The sequence below is a fragment of the Leopardus geoffroyi genome, chromosome X (assembly GCF_018350155.1).
Source record: "Leopardus geoffroyi isolate Oge1 chromosome X, O.geoffroyi_Oge1_pat1.0, whole genome shotgun sequence".
NCBI classification, from domain to species: Eukaryota; Metazoa; Chordata; class Mammalia; order Carnivora; family Felidae; genus Leopardus; species Leopardus geoffroyi.
The window spans coordinates 14322558-14334280 of NC_059343.1; the positions used below are offsets into that span (position 1 = coordinate 14322558).

At 42.8% G+C, this 11723-nt stretch overlaps 1 pseudogene; it reads left to right on the forward strand.

Moving 5' to 3' along the window:
- The first annotated feature begins 2497 nt into the window (after nucleotides 1-2497).
- Nucleotides 2498-6793, forward strand: LOC123595213 (annotated as a pseudogene).
- The last annotated feature ends 4930 nt before the right edge of the window (nucleotides 6794-11723 follow it).

Below are 11723 nucleotides of genomic sequence, written 5' to 3' on the forward strand. Positions count from 1 at the left end.
CAACGATGCTTCATCTTCATCCTCTTTGACCTTCTCTTCCTCCCTGAAACTCTTTCTTCTGTGGGGTGGTTGGTAATGCTGGATTGTACTGGTTCATGCTCTTAACTTTCTGATCATGCCGTCTTTATTCCTTTGCCTTTTCTTCCTTTCCTTTCCACTAATCAAGGGCATTCTTTAGGGAGCTAATCTTAGCCACCTTCTCTTCTATCTCTATTCGATTTTCCTCCTTGATTAATCCAGTCCTACACCTTTTATTGTCTTTAAATCTACACCTCTAGCCCTGTTCAATTTCTTGAATTCTAGACCCAGAATCCCAACTGCTGGACGTGCCTCCATACCTCAAATTTGCCATGTTCAAAACCAACTCATCTATCTTCCCTAAACCAACTTCCCTTTGTGACTTTCTTGCTCCATTAATGCATCACCATTCTTCCAAACACTGGATCCAACTTTGACTCCTCCTCTCCATTGTCTTTATACACCATACTGTTTTTTTAAAGATGTTTATTTATTTATTTTGAGAGAGACAGAGAGAGTGGGACAGAGAGAATCCCAATCAGGCTCTGCACTGTCAGCGTGGAGCCCGATGTGGGGCTCGACCTGAGGCGAAATCAAGAGTCAGATACTTAATTGACTGAGCCACCCAGGCACCCCTATACACCACACTGCTTGAATCTAAATAGATTTTACTTCCTCAAATGGAATATTCCAGGTATTATATGACAAGTACAGAATAAAATGGAACTATCCATCTGCACATTTATGCCATTAATGTCATATAACATTAAATTAACTATGGCTATAATTTTGGCCTTTATCCTTCCATAATTTCTTCTATACAATTATGTATTTTTACATAAAAGGGACCATATTATTTGGAACTTGTTTTGTCACTTACTATATCACAAACACTTTCCTGTGCCATTAAATGTTCTTTCATACAGTAATTGTTAAATTTTAAGAGTATACCAGAATATCTAAGGGTGCTTGTTAAAAAAGTATTTCCCTGGACCCTCCCCTAAGGACACTCATTACATATTCTGGGGATAGTCTATGAACCTATATGCTTAGCCAGCACCCCAGAAAAGTCTAATGCATAATGTTTTTAGATCCCAGTTTGAGAAACACTGTTGGTTCAGCACAAAATGTAAGGATTCCTCCTTTTTTTGTTTACATTTACCATAATTTATTACCAATCAGCACCGACATGTATTTAGGTTGCCCTCCAAGTTTTAAATATCATTTTAGTTCTGCACTGACTTTAATTTCTAGGCTTTCTCTTTATCATTCCCTCCACCCATCGATGCATATAATTTTTCTTTAGGGTAAATTCCTAGAATTTCTGGGTCCAAAGGATATGCAGAATTGTATGTTATATATGCGGTAATATATGCTATTATAGTATTTGTTATATAATTATATATAATATACCAATAGTCAAATATAATAAATAACAAAAATTAATACATTAATCACCTGCTATGGAATGTAATAATATATATTAGTTTATATATGTTCAGGTGCGGTTTTATTTGGACCCTTGCACAAGATTTACATTCATCCATGTTAATCTCATCTGGCTATATTTCACCCATTGCTTCAAGAGTCATGTTACTTTTTTTAAAGATGATTTTATTTATTTTGAGATATATATATATATAGAGAGAGAGAGAGAGGAGAGAGAGAGAGAGACAGACACAGCACGAGTGGGGGAGAGGCAGAGAGAGGGAGAGAGGGAGAGAGAGAGGGGAGAGAAAGAGAGAGACAGACACAGCACGAGTGGGGGAGGGGCAGAGAGAGGGAGAGAGAGAGAGAATCCCAAGCAGGCTCCGCACCATCAGTGCAGAGCCCGGCGCGGAACTCAAAACTCACAAACCATAAGATCGTGACCTGAGCTGAAATCGAGAGTCAGATGCTTAACCAACTCAGTCCCCCAGGCGCCGCAAGAGTCATGTTACTTTTATATCCCTACTCTCCAGTGAAAGTATTTGTTATTTTTCTAATCTCCTGCATATCTGATACGTGGCTACTATACTTTTTTCCAAATTGCGGATGAGAAATAGTGAATGGAATGAAGTTGAGAAATGCCTTCCTGCTCCACCAGAAACCTATGTTGCTCAGCACACTTGTTCATTCCTTCTTTAAACAGTAACAACCTAATTTTAATAGTGATTGGCTTATGATTCTACATGTCATCTTTAAGGTCGTAGGCATAGAACTTACCAAATATTTGCTGATGTTCATATCCACTGCCATCTACCTCTTGGCTCTGATCTACCAATACACGGAGAAAAATAAGTGTATTGTTTCTTATATCCAGATTAAGGCTGCTTAACACAGGTTCATAATGCTGTCGTGGCATACAATATAAGGCATGTATTCAGTTCGTGTGTCTCAGGGTGAACTGGGGGCTCTGTCCATCTTCTAAGCAGGGTACAATTGTTGTGGTCCCTCTGGTGAGGGAGGGAGAGAGCAGGGAACGGAAATAGAAGGCAGGATGCAGAGGGCTCATATAGGCTCTGGGAAAGCAAAGGGAAGAGGCTGGGAGATGAAAAAGGGAGAGAAGCAGAAGAGGGATGTAGGTTGCCTGCGAGTGTCAAAAATGACAGCAATCATCATCATCATCATCATCATCATCATCATCTCTATTATCAGTCAAATTTATTATATGTCTAACATTCTGGTAATGCTTTGCATGTATGAACACATCTATTTTCCTAACAACTTTGAAATGTGAGTGCTATTATTGTCTCCACTTTGCAGATAGAGTAATGGAGGGACAGAAAGACTAAGAAGCGTGCCCAATATCACAAAAGTATTAAGTGAGACAACCAGCATTTGAATCAGGCCATCCGATGCTCCCTTTTAAGTGTGCAAACTGTTCACCACAGTGTATATTATGCACCACCATTACTACATTCTAGTTACTATTATTATTGGGGCACGTGTGTGTGTATGCACACATACACCATGGCCAGGAAGTGAACTGCCATTACCTTTGTTATGTGCACACAAATGAGTTAACTTTGGGAATCTCTTTTTGCGCTTATGTGGAAAGAATACTTTCAGGAAGTGGACATTTAGTGGTGTCCATACTTAGGGTAACCAACTTGTCCCAGGTTTCCTGGGATTCCACCAGTTTTAGCACTGCAAGTCCCATGTCCCAACTGTATGTTTTGTTATTTCTTTCCACTGAATACACAAGGGGGCATTGTAACCATTCAGTCATGCATTCCTCAAACATTTATTGAGCGCCTAATCAGAGGTGTGATTGCTGCCCAAGAACCTAGCACTGAAGATGGGGTGGGGTGCCAGGAAAGTGAGGACGCTTCCATAATCCCAAATCAAAAAGAGTAAAATATAGGTATTTAAATGGACAAACGCTTACATGGCATTGACTCTGTGCCAAGTACTATAATGAGCACTGTACATTTTAGCTCATTTAATCCTCATAAACAGCCTATGGCACGGTCACTATCATTATCATCCCCACTGTAAAGAAGTGGAGGCAAAGAGGGGCTAAGTACCTTGCACACTGCATGGCTGGCAAGTGGCACAAAGCCAGATTTGAACCCAGGCAAGGCCCTAATTGCTCCAGAGCCCATGTCTCTAACTGCTGTGGCAGGCTGTGAAGAAAGGGCCTGAACCCCTCCATCAAGAACTCCGTGTGCCCTCAGGGTCTTCCTAGCCCTGCTTAGAGGTTTGTCCCTAGCTCAGCGGTTCTCAACCCTGAAGGCACAATTATAATCACCAGGGAGTTTAAAAGATAATACTGATTCCCCAGGGCCCCACTTGCAGAGATTTTGATTTAACTGAGCCACCTTGACCTGGACATCAGGATTTTTTAAAGCCTCCCTCAAGGGTCTTATGTATAGCTGGGTCTGAGAACAAGGTGGCCAGACCCTCCCCTCTAGCAAGCTGGGCTGAGTCTTCTAATCCAGGGCTTCTCAAATGCTAGAGTGTGTCTCAGTCGGCTAAGAACTTGATTAAAATGCAGATTCTGATTCACTAGGTTTGGGGTGGGAATGGGAGGACCAGAGATTCGGCATTTCTAACCAGCTCTCAGGGTGCTGATGTTATTGGTTCATACATCACACTTGGGGTAGAAAGGATTTTGAGGCAAAGTGTAGTCCATAGACCTACTGAGTCAGAATGTGCATTTTAATGCACATTTGAGTTTGAGAAGTCCTATTCAAACCCTGAGCTGCCAAAAGGTTCTGGGAGTGGGTTTCAGATGTGCCAAGGTACTGCTTCCCCTTGGCTCTTAGAAATTTGGTTGGTGACCTCCAGGGCACTACTGCAAGCAGCCTCACTGGCCCTGACCCTATGTGTATGCAAATGTCATGTCTCACCACTGACCATCATGGAGAAAAGAGTGGGAAGTCCTGCTCTAATACAGTCTTGTTGCCCCCTTCCCTCATACTCCCAGCAAGCCTTTGCTCACGCTGTTTCTTCACTGGACTTTGACCAGCCTTACCCAATTTCTGAAGGTCAAGTTCCTGTCCTAATTCCTCCTCTATGGAGCCGTTCCCATTCCCATGTGGCCATTTCAAACCAACAGACGTTCTTTTTTTTTTCATATAACAAATGCCAAATAACATTTCCTATGTGCCAAGTACTGTTCTACACCCTTAACATTATTCATCCATCCATCCATCCATCCATCCATCCATCCATCCGTCCATCCATCCATTCAATCCCCACTTTACAGGCAGGAAAACTGAGGCACAGAGCAGTGGAATAAGTTGCTCAAGGTCACACAGCTAATAAGTGGAAGGGTCAAGATTCAAACCCAAGTAATCTGGCTTCGGAGTCACCACACTGAACCACAATGCTAAGATTCTTCTCACTGGTGTGGGACTTACAGAAGAATTTGCAAATAATGCCAAGTGTGGACAGAGAAAGAAGATGTATGAATTTATCGTGGCTGGTATGACAAACTACTACACACTGGGTGCCCTGAAACAACAGTAATGTATTCTTTCACAGTTCTGGAGGCCAGAAGTCCAGGCTCACGCTGTTGGCAGAGTCATGCTCCCTTTGAAGGCTCTAGGGAAAGATCCTTCTTTGCCTCTTCCTGGCTTCTGGTGGTGACCAGCTCACAGACACACAGGCACATCACCCTGATCTCTGTCTCCATCATCACATGGACTTCTCTGTGTGTCACTCTGTGGCCTCTTCTCTGCTTATAAGGACACCAATCATTGCATCAGGGCCCATCCTAATCCAGTATGGCCCCATCTTAACTTATTATATCTGCAAAGACCCTATTTCCAAGTAAGGTCACATTCTGAGGTCCCAAGTGTACATGAATTTGGAGGGCTGGGAGGAGACACTATTCAACAGAGTACAGGAGAGCACAGAGATCGTTGCAGGACAGCAACTGTCTCTTACAAATCCTCAGCTACTATCAGTTTCAAAATGCTGCTGAGAGGCCTTAGGACCTCTGACCAACACTTGCCAGATTCAGCTGAGGTGTAGCAAGCCATGGAATAGCTGTAAGTTTTGGTCAACAGACAGCAATTTCTTCAGTGCCAAGAGGACATCATTTAAAAACTTCTGCACACTGTCCAACATCTGATTGTGCTTGCGGGTTCTCCCCAGACCAAATCAATCAGATTAATTTTATGTGTACAACGAGTATGATAAAACTGCTGCTTTTGGAGAGTTTGCAGGTGGCAGGCGCACAGGTGAAATGGAGCGGCCGTGCATTATCTAGGCTAGCATATGATAGTGAAGTAGCCTTCGGTAGCCTGTGGCGGAGATCTTTTGCGGGAGCTATTTGGACATCGGAGCGTCTCTGTGAAATATCCAAGCCCGGTCTGTGATAAGCTAAGGAGTCTTGTCGTCAGCACTCCTAGGCCGCAGCATAGATACTCTGAGCCAAGATCATCTGAGGCAATGTGCAGAGGAAAAGTTCCAACTCCAGGACAAGAACCAGAGAGGATGGTGTCCATACTGCCTACCTCACCACGTCAATACTGAGCTCCTAGAGAAGGAGCTAGGTGCTGCCATGGTTTCAGGTGCTCAACATGATGTGTGGGTTCTAAATGAGCCGGTATTAGAGCACTTAGGTGCTGGAGTTAAAGGTGAAGCTGCGAACACTGAGCAAACAAGTGAAAAATTCGGGAACATAAGTGACAAAAAAGTGATTGAAGTGGGAAAAAAAAAGGATCTTGAGGACACCACATCCATAACTAATGACACTGGTGGAGAAGCTGCTTCTGAGCATGAGTGGTAGTGTTACTGAGTGCAAGAAACTGAACTCTCTAGACCAGAGACAGGTGTTGCTGTTGTTGGGCCCTGAAAGATTAGTATTTAGACTGTCCTAAGTGAGCCCATCATCCCTTCATTCCTGTTATCACTGCCACACCTGCAAAGAAGGAAAGTGAAGGCACTGATGTTCCTTATTGCCAAAGCACCATTTTGGCCCCAGTTATCTGAAGATCTGTAAGAAAAGGAAGAAAAACCCCAATTTCCTGATCCCTGCAGCTCAGTGAAATTCTCAGATGTGGCTCACAGTTCTGAAAGCCCAGAGACCATCTCAAGCACGAGAGAACAATCAGATGGCCTTAGAAAGCAGAGACCAGACACACAAAATACAGAGGACTGACAAAATCTCTTGAAGCTGTGTAGCATATGTGAGAAGTAGCCACGAGACAGAATTATTATTCCCGGAAGAACAGGCCACCTTGTCACTTGTTTCCACTGCAACAGATGATTAAAGAATCCTGGGGCTTCATGCTCTCTTTGCAAGAACATTCAGCTGGTTATTAAGGTTTTTATGGTCTAGCTGAATGGGCAAGTCGCAGAGAAATGACAACCAGAGCCAGGTCAGGGATAAAATTGTCAGTACAGAGCATCTTCACTCAGTGTGATCCACTGTATCCATTCCCTGATTCATGCAAACGTCCCTGTGCCAGGACATTTTCACTTCTAAATTCATAAGGAATTGGAGAGCAATTCTTCAAAACCAGCTCATTGATCTGGGGCCTCTATTTCCATCAAAAAGCTACTTTAATCACTCACATCCTTCCTTTAAAAAACAGGTTCTGGGAGGGAGCAACTACAAAGACAAACAAAAATACATCCATTCACCAAATTACCTGAAGATTAACCTTCTCCCTAGTTTTCTTCCCCACCCTTCTCTTCTATTCTGTTGGAGAATGTTCTTTGGCACAAAAATCCAAGGTGGCTATGAGAAAAACACTAAAGCTAACAATGAAAACACAAAAATTATGAGACATGTTACTGATCATTTACATTACAGTCAAGCTACATGGATCTGAGAAGCCAAAAGGAAAAATAAGCTTGGAAAACAAGAGATTTGTTCCACATGTGCCCAGAACGATGGTTATCAAACTTTTTGCTAATGTACCCCTCAAAGAATTTTGAGAAACTGTATGCTCTTTTCCATGTGAAATCTTTTTTCATTTTTTAATGTTTATTTTTGAGAGAGAGAGAGAGAGAGAGAGAGAGAGAAAGTGAGAGTGAAAGCATACACACATACATGAGCAGGGGAGGTTCAGAGAGAGAGGGGGACAGAGAATGTCAAAGATCCACACTGACAGCAGAGAGCCTGATGCGGGGCTTGAACTCAAGAACCATGAGATAGTGACCTGAGCTGAAGTCAGACACTTAACCGACTGAGCCACCCTGGTGCCCCTCTTTTCCACATTAAAAAACTGAAATATAATGAACATACCATAAAATACACAGATCTTAAATGTTCTTCTCCTGTAAGTTTTAAGCATTTGAGAACCCACCACCCAAAACAAGCTATAGAACATTTCCATAACCTGAAAATCGTCCCTCTGGCCCCTGTGCAGGTGATCTTCCATGTCCTGACTCTCACCCAGGGTTAGTCTTCGTTCTGCACATCTTTAATTTGACATCTAAATTTGCAAAATACACTTAATTGCTTACAAAGGAAGAAGTGACCAGATCAAGTGTTCCACAGTTCCTTCACTGACAGGGAAGATGGAACCACTGAGTGTATTATTGGTAGCTTGTTACGCGCGGAATTTTACTCAAAGATGGCTACTTCTCATACTTTGGGCCCCAGCACTCTCTCAGCCTTTTTCATGTTCTTTATTTATTATGTCCTGAATAACACTACCTCATCAGTATTGGTAAGAACATTTGCAACCAATAGTTTAGTGCTCTGAGTGAGCCAGTCAGGCCCACAGTACACTTTCTAGAATGCTGCCTGCCCTAACAAGGAGGTAGGAATGTGTGCTCCCTGCTACAGTTGATCATTCAGGTTGGCATGTGTCATAACTGGCTTGGAACCATTGGATAACTGTTCGTGGGGGGGATATTTTATTCCCCAGCTGGACTCAGGCATAATGACAAAGGAACAGACAGTGGAACCAGAAGACCGGGGTAGAAGACTCAATTCTGCCATTATGATGTGATCAGAGACAGACTCCTCACACTTCCTGAGCCTCTGTAGACTGTCAAATGGGACTAAAACCTACCTCACTGGGACACTGTGAGGAAAACGTTGGCGAGAAGAGTAAAAGTGCTTTGCAAAATGTCAGGTTCCTATCAGTGAGCTTTATCACTATTCTTTTAAACAGGAGGTAATACTTAAACTTCTTTAAGTCCCCCTGAACATTGCATGTAGGAGGTCTTAACAAATACGTGTTAACTGAGTGATATACCTGTCTATAACAAATAAGAATAAAGAGTTGTAAATGTTATTGTTTAGGGAATCAAAAATTTGAAAATTAAATTCTCAACGCACACACGAATATAGATTTCTTAGCTCAGCTTAACATGTGTCTATAAGATTCAAGAAACAAGACACATTCAGTTTAAAAAACAGTGGTCTGCAAATTTCCATTCCTTAGTAATCTGAAGATCTGCATGCAAAATCATCACCACTCATTCTTTTCCCAGCAGGAAAGTTAAATAATAGCACACAGCGTAACCTCTGTTTGGAGAATCTATTCTCTATCCTTAATCACGTCTGCAGTTCTCCCAAGAACTGTTTCAAACATTTTCACGCTTACATAAATTGTAAAGCTGAGAATGAGAAATACTATTCTGGTAAGAGTAGGTCATGGTTGGTTTTCTGAATCTGGACAATTAATTAGTCCACCGGGCAAACATGAGCCAGGTATTCAGGAGTAGGCAACAAAACAAGGTGACAGAGGGGATGCTAGCCAAGATGGATACACCCCCTACATCCTATCAGCCCCCAGGGACTACGACTAAGACAGGACACCAAAACAACAGCAGCAACAACTGGCAGAAGACTCTGAAAAGCAAATAATTAGCAGGCAGACTGGGGAGGCAAGTCAAAGAAGTCAGGATGATAGAGGACTTCCTGGGGTTTTTTCCTCTTTTATTTCCCAGTTTTGACCCCACAGTAGCCCAAGTCACAGAGCTGGACAGTGGTTCTACACGTGTCGTGGCTTCTCCCTCCTCGAACGCCCTCAGTCCTCCCTACTCAACTGAGGGGAAAAAGAGTGAGGACCATATGTGAGAGGTTTTAATGGGCAAGGCCTGGAGGTGATGCACATCACTTCTGTCCACATTCCATTGTTAAGAATCAGACACATGGTCACTCCTAACTGCAAAGGAAGGTGGGAAATGTAGTCTAGCTGTGTGCCAAGAGGAAAATAAAATATAGACACTAATCAGCATCAAAACAGTCTGTGCTACATAACTGCTTTGGTACACAAAGGAGTGCAAAGGGAGCCTTGTGAACATAGCAGGGACGTCCAATAAGAATGAGGACTCAGAGACCAGAGAAGACTTTCTGAAGGACAGGACAGGAGTTGTACAAGACAATCAGGAAGGTGAAAGGGGGAGCATGGGAGGAGACCACAGCATGTACAAAGATGAAGAGGCAAGAAACATGCTGATGAATTTGAGAGACCCCCCAAATGATTCCCTCTTCCTTAGGCATAGCCGAATGGAAAGAGATCCAGGAAATGAGCCTTGAGAGGGAGGCTGGAGCCAGGATTTGAGCCAGAAAACTCTGTAGCATCACTGATATATTTTAAGCAATTTAGGAAGAGCCTGACAATTGTGTAGAGAGTAGCTGTCAGCAGTATACCAGTTAGGAGACTTTTGCCATGGTCCAGGCAAGAAGCAATTTGAGCTTGAAGTAAGCAGTGGGGTACTATGAGGGGATCAGATATGAGATTTGAGATATTCATGAGTTAAAATTATAAGACTTAGCAACTGATCGAATATGGTATTTGATATTACAAATGGAGTCAAAGAAAATCCCTTTGTTTCATTCATTTCAGAAATATGTACTGAACATCTACTATGTGTGTTCCTCTAGGTGCTGGAGATAAAACACTGAATAAACAAGCAAAGTTCCTGTCCTCATAGAGTTTACATTCTGGTGGAAAATTTTAAAGCATTAACAAGTAAATGTAAATTTATAATGTGATTATATTTAGCAAGTAACATGTTGTGTCTGGGTTGTCTGTGTGGGACATCTGTGTGGGGATTGCTTAATTGCAAGTTGTTTCTATGAGTCTGTTGCTCAGGAGAGAAGCCTTGGCCACGGATGTGGATTTGGGAGTCATCAGCATATGGGTGGATGCAAGTGACAAGAAAATGAATAGAATAGAAGGCTAGTGCAGGGAGAAAAGGGAATTCATGGCTGAAGACACCAAAAAGCCCCAGGGTTGTTTCTTCAGCTTCAGGCATAGCTAGATTCAGGGTTTTAAATGACAATATTGGATTTCTGTCTCTCTTTTAATTAATTTCTTGGATCTCTTGGGCATGACGGCCTCTGGCAACCCCAAAGTCCCCAGTTCGCATCTATTCATTCAATAACTCAGAAGAGATTTGTTTTTGTTTTTGTTTTCTGATAGCTCCAGCAGAAAAGTCTCCATAGAGACTGTGATTGATCCATTGGGGGTTACATGCCCATTCTTTTTTAAAAAAATTATTTTATGTTTATTTATTTATTTTGAGAGAGACAGAGACAGACTGAGGAGGGGCAGAGAGAGAGAGAGAGAGAGAGAGAGAGAGAGAGAGAGAGAGAGAGAATCCTAAGCAGGCTCCACACTGTCAGCACAGAGCCCAATGCAAGGCTCCAACTCACGAAACCATGAGACCATGACCTGAGCTGAAACCGAGAGTCAGATGCTTAACCAACTGAGCTACCCAGGCACCCCTACATGCCCATTCTTGAACCAAGTCCTATAACCTGAAGTTGGAACGTTCTGATCGACAATCGCCTAGGTCGTGAACCCAGACCTGTGGCAATGGGTGGGACAGGGTCAGCTCCATGAAATCCACAAGTGTGTTCCTCCAGGAAAGAGAAATTCTGGCACTAGCAAGTGGGAAAAGAGCTGTCAAGCAGGCAAAGACTAGAATGTTCCCTATAAGTGGAAACTGAGGGCTTGGGTATTAGTGAGGCCACCTTGGGAGGACACATAGAATGAGAACCCAGCACTAATATCAACATCCCAGGGACCATGACACTTGGGAGAATAGAAAAAAAGATGATCCTGCCAAAGGGACGCAGCAGGAGTGGCCAGAGCTGTAGGAGGAGGTCCTGAAGCCACATGACATCCCAGAAAGCAACTGAGTGAGTTTCAAAAAGAACGGAGTCAACAGTCACATAGGAGCCAATGGAAACGAGGATAGGAGGAGATGTGACCTAATACCCTGACCATAAAAGGCCATGAGGTAAAGCTAGGCAGTGCTCCTTGGAGAAAAGAAGGTGCTGTTGAGGAGAAGGACAC